The sequence below is a fragment of the Mesoplodon bidens genome (assembly GCF_964165515.1).
Source record: "Mesoplodon bidens genome assembly, chromosome: 10".
In the NCBI taxonomy this organism is placed as follows: domain Eukaryota; kingdom Metazoa; phylum Chordata; class Mammalia; order Artiodactyla; family Ziphiidae; genus Mesoplodon; species Mesoplodon bidens.
In genome coordinates, this window is record NC_138172.1 from 104,962,870 (window position 1) to 104,977,681 (window position 14,812).

Sequence of the window (14,812 nt, forward strand, 5' to 3'; positions counted from 1 at the left end):
GGATCTTGGTTCTGCTCGCAGAGCGTCTGCACCGGCGCCCAGGGCAGCCTAAGCTGCCAAGTCTGCCTCGTGTACCCCAGCTGTAGAGAGAGGCTCAGGGCTGCCTGCACCCCCGGGGGGCGAGGGGGTGGTGGTGAACCAGCTGCTGTGTGGGTGTGCTTGGTGGTGCTAAGTGCTGGGGGCTCACAGAGACTCACCCTCCCAATACCCTGAGCTCAGGCTTCTCAGCACCGGCTGAGGAGCTGGGAGTCTCTCCCTCAGAGTTTGCAAATGGCAGAGCTGTTATCAGGCCAACTCTTTCTCCAAACCGGTTCACACTGGTATCTGCTATTTACAAAAATAGTTAAACACTTGAGCAATCACCATGTCTGAGGGTTCGGCCGGTAATCTCTCACGATAGTAGAGGCAAATATTGTCCCTTTTCCCCTTTTGCTCCGTTCCCTCTGCCCTGGTCCCCTAGAGTTTCACGGTCTGGAAAGTCTGAAGCAGAAACTCAAGGCAATGACCTTTCACAGCTCAGGGGCCACGCTGGGCGGCTTCCTGGGAGATGCTGCGGCTGAGGGTCCTGAGGTGCGGCGGCTGGGCCACGGGCCACTTGTTGCCACAGACGCGCTCTGACCTGCTGCCCAGACCCTGCATCTTCCTGCCTCCAAGTCTTGTTCAGACTCAGTGACGATCCCACCCCCCGACCCTGCCCAGGGCTGTGTGCCTTTAGCAGGAAGTGTTTTACCCAGACCTCCCTTGAGGGCCACCTCGCTGCCTTCAAAATTTTTCTCAAGTGTTTCTCTCAGGGAACTGTAGCTTTCTACAACTTCTGTCCCCAGCTGCCTCCTCAGTGGAGGCTGCAGGTGCCGCTCCCGAGGGACACAGGAGTGACAGACCTCGGGCACGTCCCCGTGTGTATCTGCCAAGCACCCCCACCCTCCGCTGTCAGCAGATTTCGTTCCATCGCCGAATGTGTTAATTAAGTGGTCCTCTCAATTGCACTGATGTCTTGTTGGAACATTTTAAAATTTGGCTAAAATATCTCCTGATCCCTTGAAGAAGCGTCCTCCCAAGAGCTGAAAGCGAAAGGCTTTCTTTTCCCTGTTTTCTAATTGCTCCATTACTCATCTCTGTTTCAGATCTGCTCACAACGCCATGTTCTGCTCGGCTCCCGCCCTTTGGAAGGGGACCTGTAACTGCCTTTGTAGAGTTACCAGGAGCATTAGTACGACCGCAAGCTCCTGGGACGGGGGGAAGGGGTGACCTTTGTGACATTTTGGTTTCACGTCCTGCGCAGAGCAGAGAAGGGGGCCGTTGGGAGGTTGTGGCGAGGTGGTCCCGGCGTCCCCCCTCTCCTGGCCTCGGCCACTGTGGCAGAGTTGAGCGGACGCTGCACCCGCCCCAGAAAAGCACGAGATCCCGAGGGGGGCCTGGAAATAAACTCACGGCTTATCTGAGAAAGCCGTCAGTGTTGATCAAGGGAAGGGCTCTGATAACAGTTTCTTAACTCCAAACCCGCCACTCCCGTAAACATCCAGCCTGCAGCAGGCTTGGTCGCAAAGAAGAAAGTTCCAGAACACTTGCAGGCGTCCCGATGCTTTGACTCGGCGTGGGTGGAGAACAGGGCCTGCGACCTTTCCTCTGAGAAGGACCTGAGAGCAAACACCTTCGTCTTTTCTCTGTTGAGGCTGCTCATCCCTTTGCTGCAGCAGAGCAGCCGCAGACAAGACACAGACACACCGCGTGGGTGTTCTGTGAAAACGTTACAGAAGCAGTGGCTGTGGGGCCGCATCTGGCCCGGGGCCGTGGCTGGCCGGCTCCCGGTCCAGGAGGGCCAGAGTACTAGGGGGTCTGCCTCTTCCCGGGCACTTGACCCCCCAGCCAGATTCCTGGACAGGACAGGCAGGGGAGGCCCGCCCTCTGCCCTTTCCCAGCCCCTGCCCACACTCCTCCACACTGAATCCACTGCTACTCTTTCCCCGGGGTCCTCAGAGCACGGGTGGGCTGGCCAGGCCGGGCCGGGCTCCATGTCCACAGAAGGGCCCAGTCTTTCGGGTGACCCGAGTGGCTGAACTAGTCACTGAAATGCCCCTATTCTCCTCCAAGCCTAGATTTCACGGGATGGACTTCTGAAACATGAGGCATGCCCTCCACAAACCAGATCCCAGGTCTCCCGGGTACCGATGAGCATACTCGAAGCTTACACAAATGTGCTAATGCAGTGATCTGAATTAGGGATGCATGGGAAAGATAAATAGTTACTAACTGATTCTAAACTTCAGCTCAGGATGATTATCTGCAGGCATGTTGTTAGTTGGTAAGCGATGTGTTTGGAAGTTGACATCGTTTTCACACCACCTTTGCTCTATCGCATGTTCAGGACACCAGGAGGCAAAGGGACACGAACTCTGACTCTGTACGTGTCCTCCCGACAGGGGAGCAGAGGGAAGCCCCCTCCGCCATGTAGCAGCCTCGGGAGAACTAATGAAGAGAGACGCTCGGAACAAGCAACATCCAAGTTCCTCCTCTGTGGGGTGCGTCCCGTGTGAGGGGACGTGTATGAACTGCAGACACTGGGCGGGGGTGGGCATCCTCCGGGACCAGCAGGAAGCCGGCAGGCTCCTCTCCCCTCCCTCCCGCGCTGGCCTGTTACCTCCCATCTGACCTGGACGTGCCCACAGTGTCCACGTTCTTTGCAAACCAGCCTCCTCTGCTTACCTGTCAGTGTGGTGGTTCCCAGTGGCATCCCTGGAAAAGCGGCTCATCCCAGCATCCCCGCATCTCAGGAAGGCCCTAATAAGTTGTTATTAACCAGCCCCTGGATGGAACTACGGGGTCTGTGGCCACATGTCACGTTCTGGGGGGAGAAAGGAATTGGCCGGTCCTGAGCCGGCATCCACCATCATCCAGCTGGTGTGGGAACCGTGGGGACCATCCTGAGATCAGTGGGGCTGTTTTCAGAGGAGGTCTGGGCACCCCAAACCGTGCCTCTCCAGAGTATCCTCTCGCCTATACACCCGGGTCCTGAAACAACAAGGTATCCAGGTAACTAGTGACCTCAGTCATGTCAGAGCCTGTACAACGTACTGGGTCCCTGGTTCCGTTCAAGGGGAGGGATCCTCGGACCCCGTGTGCTGGGTGCTGTCCCAGCAGGGGGTGGGGCGCTCTGGGCCCCTCCAGGTCCAGCTCAACCCGACACCCGTGCTCTGTCACTGAGTCACAAAGGTGCAGGGTGGGGCTTTGACTGGCTGAAGATAATTTGCCTGCTCCTATCATGTAAGTTTAAACATTGCCATAATCACCTTCTCCACCAGAAAGCTCGGCCAGAAAGAAACACTTCGGCCCTCAGGGCTCCACCCTGCCCTGGGTGACCCTCTGTCCTGTGTGCCAGGGACCATCCCAGCTTTAGCACTAAGAGCCCCACGTCAGGGGCAAGCCGGACGGCTGGTCACCCTACCTACATCCAGCCTCAGCCACACACAGTGTAGCTGTGAGTGGCCGGTCCGCTTCTCCTCCAGGTGTGAGAACCGGTGCCAAGTGCGATCCTGGAAGCAGCCTCAGGGCTACAGGCTCCCGAAGGGGGCTGGCTATCCCCCTGCCTCTTTCCTCAGCAGGGGCAGCTCCTTCTCTACTTCCCAGAGGCCAGGCCCTGCAAGGACTTAGATTCTGGGCACCAGGCCTGAGGTCTGCCCCCCGGCAGGGCACTGGTGCTCACAGGACCCCCCTGCCGGGGTTCGAACTGGGGTGCTGCCCCAAACAGCCAGCCGACCCCCAGAGGCTCCTGCGGGCCTGGAGGGGATACTGGGGTCACAGCCTCCACCACAGACGTCACCATATGGGGACACCCCCGGGACCTGGTTTTATAAGAAAATGTACTCATTTCCCCCTCCAGGGAAAGCGCGTATCCCGAGACACAGGACTTGTCTTTCTTTTAATAAATGGGTGTATTCTCAGGGCCAAGAACAGTGAGTAGCACTTAGGACGCTCTTAATGAGTGGGGGCAGATGGGCTAGAGGGTCCTAGTCCGTCCAGGCCCGTCCCAGCCCCCTGGTGACTGGAGGGCAAGCCCGCGTCTGCAGGGCTCTTGGGGTCGTGACTCTCCTGCCTCTGGCCCAGGGTGACTCCAGAATGTCCTGCCAGGGGACGGCAGTGCCCTCCTCTTGGAAAGCCCAGGGGAGAGGTGCCTGAAAGCACTGCTCTGCGGGTCCACTCCGACTGGGAGGCTTAGACGCGGCTTCCGGGTGACACCCTGCTTTTCTGCTCCATGCCCTCCGCTGCCTGAAGCTGGGGGCTCCGACGGTGACACCTGCTGACAGCCTCGGCTACTCCCCCTTCCCAGCACACAGGTTACCGAGCACCTGCTGTGTGCAGGCCGTCTGAGCCCTGAGATGTCGCCTGGACCCCACGAGCCCATTGACAGCCTTCTGGTCAAGGCCCAGCTCACATCGCTTCCCAGCTGGGAAAGAGCCCGGCCCCTCCGAAACCCGAGGTGCCTGTCCACGCTGCTCGCGGATGTGCCCAGGAGCCCACGTGCGGGACCCGGCGGGTGGCCTCTGGCGGCTCTGACGGAGCACACGGCCCCAGAGCACATCTGTTTGCTCGGGCTTCCTTTGCCCTTTTTAGAGAAAGAAACAGAAATGTTATGGTGAACAGGCTTCCTGAGCCCGGGGCGGGGTGGGGGCGGGCGCCCAGGAAGGGGGAAAGTCCTGGGGGCTGGGCCGCTGTTCCCGCGGAGTCTGAGGCCTGGTTGGTGCCCGTCAGGTGGACCAGGCGGCGGCTGCATTCCAGCTCCGGGTCTGGCTCTTGCCCCTAAGCCTGGTGCTCTCTGGAGCCCGGCTGCTGCCCGCTGCCCCTGGGCTGTCTGGGGGGCTTTGGGGCCAGGGGTGTCGGGGTGTGGACTCCCAGTGCAAAGGTGGCACAGTCCTGGGGGGCCATCCTGAGCACCCTGCGTGGCTGCCAGCATCAGAAGGGTAAGCCCAGAGCGAGGGCGGGGCCCTGGGGACCAGTTTCATCAGGCCGTGTGGGCCCCGGGAGGCGAGGCGGGGACCCCAGAGAGGAGACCCTGCAGGCGGGAGGCCTTGGCTCGACGCGCCCTTTGGACGGCAGAGCAGATGCCCCGGGACCCTACAGACCACGCCCCACCCCGGCTCCCAAACTTCTGAGCGGGTCCCTGGGAGGCCCAGCTGTGAGGGGGTGTCCCGGGGCTGAGGTCCCCGTCCCCGTCACTGTCCACACTGGCCCCTCCATGTGACATGTGACTGCGGGGCTTGAGCCAACAGATCCGAGCGATTTATCTTTTGAAAAATGGAAAAGAGGGAAAACGCAAGTCACTGCCACTGGACACAGGGACATTGGAGCTCGTTACGTTGTCTCTGGTTTATCATCACAGACGGGGCCACCGAGGATCCACCAGGTCGGCGTCCAGGTCCTGCGTGACAGTTGTCTGGGGAGAGTCCTGCTGTCATCTTTCTGGGACCAGAGACAGGTCAGTGTCACCGCCTAAGAACATCGGCCACCGAAGGGAAGGAGGCCGCGTCTAGAGGCTCCTATCAGGACACGGCATTTAAAATTCCCTGCAAAGCGCCACATAAACACCCAGAAACTAGCCCTTCCGTTCAGCGCTGGATGTTGGGAAATGCAGTGCAAGCACCTTCATTCACCTTTGAGAAACTCTGTGCCCAGATAGGAGGTGGGCTGCGGTCTGACTGAGCACGTGGACACACGCGTGCCCCCACAGGGAGGGACCGTGACTGCCAGGCCCTCGGGCGGGGTGGGCTGTCTGCTTGCTCCCTCCTGTCCTCACGTCTGATGCGTCCATGCTCTGGGTTGGGGAGGCGGGTGGGACGCCTCCTCAGGACCAGGTGGAGCCCTTTCCAGAGCGTTCCGCACACAGACCACTATGGCTAAGTAAACAGGAGAATGCAGGAAGGCACGTCCTGTCCCAAAGGGCCGACTTTGGTGCTCCTGGGTTTCACTGTCAGCTCAAGTTAGTTGTGTTTTCAAGGAAGTTATGATGGAGACACCTCCCTCTGTGAGTCTGTCTGTCTGTCTTTGTTTCACCTTCAGGACGTTTTCCTTCTGCGCGTCAGCTTCACCAGCTACTAACCCTGACGGACAGATGATAGAGAGTCAGCCACACACACACACAGAAACACACACACACACACACACACACACACCCCAAAACTGGATGCACACGCCGTGGGTAGTGAGGGACTTTCCCCAAAGTTGCTGCATCTTCCACAACCCCACGCTTGTCTGTCCTTCTGGCTGTAGACGACACGTCTGTCTCCTCTGCCCTCCGGCTGGACGAGCAGGGGCTTTAGGCCGACATTGCTCTGGACCAGCCTTGAGCCTCCTGCCAGAGGAGGCCAGCCTGCCTGCCCTCTGCGGCCGAGTGTGTGTCTCCCACGTGGATGGGACCCTGGAATCGGACTCCTGCCCCAGCATCTTACAGCATGCCGCTAAGCGAAGGGGAAATCGCTTATTTAAGCTACGAAGTGAGGTGCCAGTGTGAGGGTCCAGCTGCTGTCTGTGTAGCGTCTTTACTTCCCTGGCACTTGGGAACCTCGCAGGGCTCTCATGCTCTGCCTGCCCTGTCCCCGCAGTACAGCACTGCACACATCACCGTCCTGACCGAATCCACCTCCGGGAACAGTGGCCGGGAGATGCCCTGCTGTGTCCATGTCCGTGACCGGTGCTTGGCCTTGGCCAGGACCAGACTCAGTACTCAGGGCGGGCTCTCCCTGGTCACCTGGGAGGAACTTACCCTGTTAGCTTATGGCTTTAAGGGCTTTTGTGCTTTTTACCGCTGAATGCATTTTTCAGATAACAGGCTAGCCTGCATTTAGAGAGCTTTCTGAGGGTGGCTGTATAAATTAAGGGAGATAAATCATTGTAAGTTATCATTTAACGGCTCTGGAAGGAGGCTGGCCTCTGCTGGGATGGCAGGCCCAGGCCTGTCCCCTTGGAACTAACTGCCTGCCTGGGAAGCATCAGATTAGGAGGCGTGAAGAGGTGCCTTTGGAACATGTATTTGCTTCAAACTCCCCTTTGCCCTGTAGTTGGTTCCACTCCACCTGAAATGCTGGGGGGCGCCCAGGACCGGGAAGCAGAGGCCACGTCTGCAGTCTGAGAATACACCGCCGTCCCCTGGCTCCCTGTTGATCCAGGTGATGGTGGCGGTGAGAGCGGCTCCTCTGAACCCGGAATTTGCAATTTCCTTGAGAAAGTTGACGGGGTGGCTCCCTGCACCCTCGCTGTGTGAATGGGGCTGGTGGCCCCCTGGCCACCACCTCGGGTGGTCCTGACCCAGTGGTGTCACTGTTTGCTCCTGTCCCTTTGGTGTCAATCTTATCTCCCCAGTTTCCTTGAGGGTAAGAGTCATGAGGAACTCTTGTGGATTGTTTAGCGAGTCCTCTGAAGGTGCTCCGTGGTGAATCGATGGGCGACCAGACATCGATAAAATCCATATCTTTGTGATTCTGGTCAAGACTTTGTCCACTCAGTGCAGATGTGGAATCACCCCTGGGTGGGAAGCCACCAGGGGGCTGGGATTCCCACATGCTCTGGTCACTCCTCAATTAAGGACGGACTCAGAGTCAGACTCTAGTGGCTGCCCGACCTCGCGGGGGCCTCAGGCTAGTGTCTCACCATCTGGCGACCCTTCTCCCCATCCTAACCCGGGCGTAACCGTGGGAAGTGCCTCCCCAGGGCCCGGCCCGAAGCGGGTGCACTGGATGCTGGGAGTTGTAGGGTTGTCATCCTGCCACCCCACCTTCTCTTTCTTTTTTTATTCTGGAGGCTGTTTACACAGTCCTACCCAGCAATTTCTTCTCCGTTTATCTGCCTTCACCTCTAGCAGCTTGTTCCCATCCGTCGAGCCAGGGAGCAGCCTCCTCTCACGGGGCTCTGCCCGCAGCCTTCCTTGCTCCCTCTTCTGCAGGGACACCACAAATGGGCACGGCTCCCGTTTGATCCTCTCCTTGGTTTGAACCTGTTTTCCGATCTTCGAGTCTCCCAGCAGACGTCTGTGCTTCGTCACTTCCTTTGCTCCCCCTTTGGCCTCCCACCCATCCTCCGTCTGACTCTCTGCCCAGAGACACTCCAGGGCAGTGGCTGCCACCTGTAAACCAACATCAGCTCACAGTGCGCGACTGAAAAGACAAGTCAGATAAGCTGCCAACACACTTAAGGCCAGAGAACGTCCAGGACTCGGGCAGCTGGCTCTCCTGGAAGCCAGAGGCCAGGCCGCTCGGGGTCTGTATTGAGGGCGGGACGGAGGGAGGGAGTGGAGGTGGCATTGGCAGGTGTGGCCGGCTCTCCAGCCGCCACCACCCGACGTGGGCCTCCCTGCCCAGGACCTGGAAGCATCAGCTCTGTGACAGAGTGAGGAAAGCTGAGCGTGAAGGTGGAGAAGCTCAGGCTGGGTTCGGAGCGTGAGCGCTGCCTGACTGCGCACCGGCCCCCAGCCTGGACCCGCTTCCTTTACGGGGCGACTGAGAGCAAGTGGCCGGAGCGCGGACAGAAGTGCTTGGTGACGTGAGCCGCCCTTGTGAGTCCCCGCGTGGTCACACCAGCGTCTGTCCTTACGCCCCCTCCTCTGACCCCTGCGTGTCACAACTCTGCTCACGGGTCTTGGAGGCCGAGCCACTCTTGCTGGGCGGGTGGCCCGCTGGGAGGAGGGTGAGGCCCCCGAAGGACCAGCTTTCCTGCCACAGGGCTCGCGGGTGGCTCCTGCACGTCGGCCCTTGCCGCCAGCTCCCACTGCAAAGGGACTCCCACACCCACATGCCGCTGCAGCTGGCACGGCCCCAGCATCAACAGAGGGTGCGTTTGCCTTGTTAATCACCGATATGAAAACACACGGCCTCTGTCTCTGTTGTTCTGTGCCTCGTTCACACCCTGTATAATTTTATACTGTTCCTACAGCCCTGACATGCCCTAAGCTACAACTGACATTGATTCACTGACTTATAAAGTGTGTTATCTGCTCTCCGTGTCTGCACAGAGTTCCTGGAGAGCTGCCCAGGCGGTGACTCAGGACGGGCGAGCGGTGCAGGGGAAGGTCAGACGCGGGTGAGGGCCAGTGACCTGGGGGCTTCTGCCAGACCACGTGTGGGTCCCATCCTCTTGTTGATTTCTGTGGGAGCCACTCGTGCCAATTTCTAGCTAAATCCTGCCTTTGTTTCCTAAGTCAGATAAATTCCATTAGAATTAGGTGATTCTAGGGCTTCCCTGGTGGCGCAGTAGTTGAGAGTCCGCCTGCCGATGCAGGGGACTCGGGTTCGTGCCCCGGTCCGGGAGGATCCCACATGCCGCGGAGCGGCTGGGCCCGTGGGCCATGGCCGCTGAGCCTGCGCGTCCGGAGCCTGTGCTCCGCAACGGGAGAGGCCACAACAGTGAGAGGCCCGCGTACCGCAAAAAAAAAAAAAAAAAAAAAAAAAGTATTAGGTGATTCTATGGCTCCTTTATAAGGCAAGCCCTTTACACGGGAGTCATTATGACAGCACACTTGACAAAAACACACACACGTGGTCTGGAGACAGTCCCTGCAGAGCTGGAACTCCTGCAAACGGGAACATTTGTTGGTGAAAAGGCAGCTACATCACCACGAGCACACAAGGTCCTTGAGAAAAAGTCCAGCATGAAGTGTCTCTGAGCATGCGTGTATCAGTTTAGGAGTCAAATGTCGGCTGAAGAAAATAAAATCATGTGACGTATGTGCAAAAAAAGTTTTTAAAGTTCTTAAGTTTAAAAATGCAGCACAATTTGCTAAATTTCTAATTGAAACTAATGTTTGTAACTTCTCTTTGAGTTAAAGGTTTTAGCGATAACTCATTTCCTTAATTGCAAGTCATGTTTCACCCGCCCATCTAACACGTTTGAGTTACGTCTGGAACAGCACCGTCTGAGAGGTGGCTGGTGCTCACTGAATGCATTTCCCAGCCACCGTGCAGGTGTCCTGGGCCCGGAAAATGGGAGCAAACATGCCCTGGGTCCTTTCCAGGCTGAGGCAGCTCAGGCTCCTGGGCCAGCCCTTCATCTCCTCTCCTGTGACCTCGGGGGTCGTGCCCTCCAGGTAGCATCACCGTCAGAGGAAGGAACTGTGATGTGGAAAAGGAATAAACTGCTTACCAACTGCTGTTGGTAAGACTTGGGGGCTTATTTGTTACTGCAGCATAGCTGAGTTAGTCCTATCTAATACACACATTTAAGGTAAAGAGAATTTTTCTACATGCTTTTGAGGACCACAGATTGGAGAGGAAAGTATTGTGTTAACATCAGGATAGTGTCCAGATGAAAGCTTCTGCCCTTCCGTTTGCTTCCATTTTTGAGTTTATGTGAAAATATGCCCTGGAGGGGGCCAAGGAGGCAGCCAGTGTGGTGGGGTCAGGACACTTGCTCCTCAGCCCACGAGGTCATTGGTTTTACATCCACATCTGGAGGGTGAGAGGGTTAGGGTGGGGATCTGGGTGGGGGGTTTGTCGGTAAGCCATCCCCACCCCCAACTGACAACCCTTCTCTAGAACAATCACTGCTTTCAAGAGTTTCCCATTTACCATTGAAACTAAAATAAACAGAATTTATGTCTCAGGAATTCTATGACAATGATTATAAAATGTTTCATATTAGCTTTTATAATGATTATAAAATGTTTCAGACTTAATATTAGCTTTCTCAGTGGAAAAATATGTATTTTAAAGGTAAAGGCATCTAATTACAGATAAAGATATAGGTATAGAAATATAAAAGAACTGATAAAAGAACTGATGAAGTGGGGCTGGTGGAGTCACAGGGGAAGAGGTAGCAGGGGTCCTTCTCAGCCACCCCCAGACCCACGGCCTTCCTGGGGCCAACACGGAACCTCTTTCTCTTTAGCCCTTTCTGAGTCTGGGCCTCTGGAGAAAAAGAAAAGAAAAAAGCGTGTCTCCACTGAGTAGTGAAATGGGAAAACTGAACAGGAAACGAAGAGAGAGAAACCAGTGTCACCTCCGCCCACCAAAGTATCGGGAGGAAAACACCTTTCTTTCTATTACGATGGGTCGTGCCTGGACTGGCCTTTCCTTCTTTGAACACTTATAGCAACAAAAGCAATTCTCTGCTGCATCGAGGAGATTTTGTGTTGTTTTTTGTGTATGGTTCACAAAAGCAAGGTTTTGGGTTTTTTTTAAATTATGGTCAGATACACATTTTAACCATTTTAAGGCGACAGTTCAGTGGCGTTAAGTGCATTCATAATGTGGTGCAGCCATCCCCACCATCCGTCTCCAAAGTTTTTCGTCTTGCGAAGCTGAAACTCTAACCCCATTAAACACAAAGTCCCCACCCTCACCAGCCCCTGGAAACCACAGTCCTACTTTCTGCCTCTGTGACTCTGACTCCTTCATGGACCTCATATTAGTGGAGTCCTGCTTTTCTGGACGATTTGTCCTTCTGTGACTGGATTAGTTCATGAGCATCATGTCCTCAAGGTTCACCCTTGTTGTAGCTTCTGCCAGGATTTCCTTCCTTTTTAAGGCTGAGTAATATTCTATTGTGTGGATGGACCACGTTTTGTTAATCCGTCATCTGTTGTTGGACACTTGGGTAGTTTCCACTTTTAGATGCTGTGAACCCAGGTGCACAAATATCTCCTCAAGACCCTGCTTTCAGTTCTTTTGGGTCTTTGCCCAGGAGTGGGATCGCCGTATCATGTGGTGCTTCTACGTTTCTGAGAAACCACCAGACGGTTTCCACAGCAGCTGCACTGTCTCACTTCCCACCGTCCGTGCACCAGGTTCCAAAGGGCTTTAGCTTTATCTGTTTCTTGTCCCCTGGGTCAGCAGCTCAGGGGGGTAAACCCTCTGCCCTCACGTTATTCAAACCAAGAGGCTGTGTGTACTGTCGTCAGGCTGTGCTCTGTCTGCGCCCCGCACTGCTGGGCAGCCCCACGGTTAGGCCTCCTGCTCGGATGTGCTCACCACACAGCATCTTCCTCTGCAGACAGGAGCCTCAGAGTGTGAGCTGGACGGAGACCCAGGAGGAAGGAGGACAGTAAAGAGGCCCCGGCCTCAGACCTCGGCACTGCCTGTGAGGGACCTGCAGGCGAGGGGACCTCACAGTGACTTGCAAGATGCTGGGGCACCAACGACCGTGGGCCCCTTCGGGACTGCACGTGCCTCAGACAAACAGAAAAGGAAAGAAAGCACATCAAGAAAATCTCCATCTTGGGCTTCCCTGGTGGAGGCGCAGTGGTTAAGAATCCACCTGCCAATCCAGGGGACACGGGTTCGAGCCCGGGTCCGGGAAGATCCCACATGCCGCGGAGCAACTAAGCCCGTGTGCCACAACTACTGAGCCTGCGCTCTAGAGCCCGCGAGCCACAACTACTGAAGCCTGCGCGCCTAGATCCTGGGCTCTGCAAGAAGAGAAGCCACCACAATGAGAAGCCTGCGCCCCGCAACAAAGAGTAGCCCCCCGCTCACTGCAACTAGAGAAAGCCCGCGTGCAGCAGCGAAGACCCAATGCAGCCAAAAATTAAATAAATGAATAAATAAATAAATTTATTTAAAAAAAAAGAAAATCTCCATCTTGTTTATTAAAAAAACAAAAGCACAAACTGCCAGGAGACTTAATACTCTAGCAATGGGAATTAGCGTTTTCTGATGGCAAATGAGAGAGCCCCACCCTGAACCCAGCACTTGGGGAAGTCCGAGGAGCGCCAGTCATCCCCTCGTGGCACCCCGGGAGGAGTGGGCAGCCGCATACCCTGCAGACTCGAGCCCACGGGTCTCAGGCATAGGGCCCCTTCCGCTCTGCCTTCCCACCTGCTGGCCTGTCCTTGAAGCCTACCTCCTCCCAGGGGACATGGGGATGGAGGCTGGGCCGGGATGGGCGCAGCCTACGTTTTCATTCTTCAAGTTGCTGCTCTACTCGTGGGCCTACGTGCCAATGTTGCTGAAAGCAGTTGAGTTCCTGCTGGCTGGATATTTGGCGTAGTTCCTCACATGGCGGGGGTGTCGGTGGAGGTCAGGTCCAACAAGGCCAGTGCTGGCCTGCGAAAGCGGCCATTAGCAGGAAGGCCCAGGAGCAGGCTTTCAGCGGAGGTTGGTTGCACGATGTGATTGTCTGGCGCTTTCAAGTATTCAGATTTCCAGGCCACACTCAAGACCAATTTAAAAAAAAAAAAAAAAGGATCTCTGAGCTCAGAACCCAGGCATCCATATTTTTGAAAACTCCAGAGTGAGTGAATGCACATGGCGGTCTAAGGGTCGTTGCTCTGAGACTGCAATCACATACCACCTGGTGATGCCTTCCAAGGTGTGCTGTGATTTTCAGGAAATTTTTAAGGAAAAGTAGTAAATGACTTTTCCTTAAAAAATGTACATCTTTGCAATGACAGAACTGGATGAATACCGATAAAACGTTAGCAAGAGTGATCTTTACATAACAGTGTGGGCTGGCGGTTGGTTTTCTTTTGTTTTGTTTTTGCTTCTTTATATTTTCAAAAGCTCCTCAGCAGTGAACCTCTAGTCATTGGGAATAAAAATAATACTTATGAATAAGTAATTTCAGATTTGCTCACGAAGGAGAGACCATGTCATTTGAAGCCAGGAGCGTCACCCTAGGATCTGGAGGGACCAGCGTGATATGGGTCCCCTGCAGTCGGGTATGCATGCCCCCTAACCCTCGTATTGACCCGTGTGCGAGAACGGTGGGCTCACCACCCTAAACACCAGGTGAGGACCCCAAGCGTGGCGGGGCCCCTGCTTCCAGATTTGGCCGTGACCTCCCGGGTGACCCGAGGGAGGTCGTGGTCCCAACCTCCTTGCCAGCCCCTCCCCAGGGAGTGTTTGCTGGGATGACATTTGAAAGTGTTTCCTAAGGAAGTGTCGGCTGTGAGACTGAAGACACTAGGCACCTGCTGAGACATCACAGAGCCGTGTCCTGGGGCCCCAGGAGACCCTGCTGCTTGGCCCTTGACTTTAAAGGCTATCGAGGTGGACTCCACATCAGCCTTGTGCTCCCCAATGACCCTCTGCAGCCGACATGGGATTTCTGGCCTCTCCTCTTACCCCATAACCGCCTGCCTTCCCGTATTGAGTACGTGAGGTCACGGAAGCAGCCTCTCTGGGCCGTCACACTACAGGATGCACATCTACACACTTCCCTTTCCCAGAGCGAGGGCAAGATGTCAGGAATCCTGGATGCCAGTGAGCAGGGCCCCGGTGGGCTGGGCGCACCAGCCCAGGAGGGGCAGCTCCTCAGGGCGGAGAGGAAGGGGGGCTGGAGACGTTAAATCGAATTTTGGACCCAGTGTTGAAATGAAGGTTGGCATGGAGACGGGCTCTTCCCCAACTGTTCCAGCTCCCACTGGATGGGGCTGGGGTGAGAGAAGAAGGAGGCCGCATCTGGGCCTTGTCTGCACACTTCAAAGGGCTGCTAATGAGTCTTCCTCTTGTCTGAGTCCTTGTCTATACCTGGGTTTTGCAACCTGGGCACTGAGGAGACCACAGAGCTGGAGCCCTTCACAAAAGGGCAGGGCAGCACCCCGATCCGCGGGATCAAAGGGCTGATTGTCAAAGGCAAATGAGCTTGATTTGAAGGCCTCCTCCAGCTGCGGGAACAGGGGAAGATGCACGTCCCAGGGGGCGGGGGTGGGGGGGCAAAGCCAAGTTAAAATTAAGTCCTATCAGGATAACCCCTTACCCACCGCCAGGCACCCTGACATGGCAGGGACATGGAAGAGAACTACCTGAACCTCCCCGCCATGTCTGTCCCCTACTGCCCCCCCACCCCCATCTCACAGGCCAGCCCTCGTCAACTGGGGGCAAGGTTGGCAGTT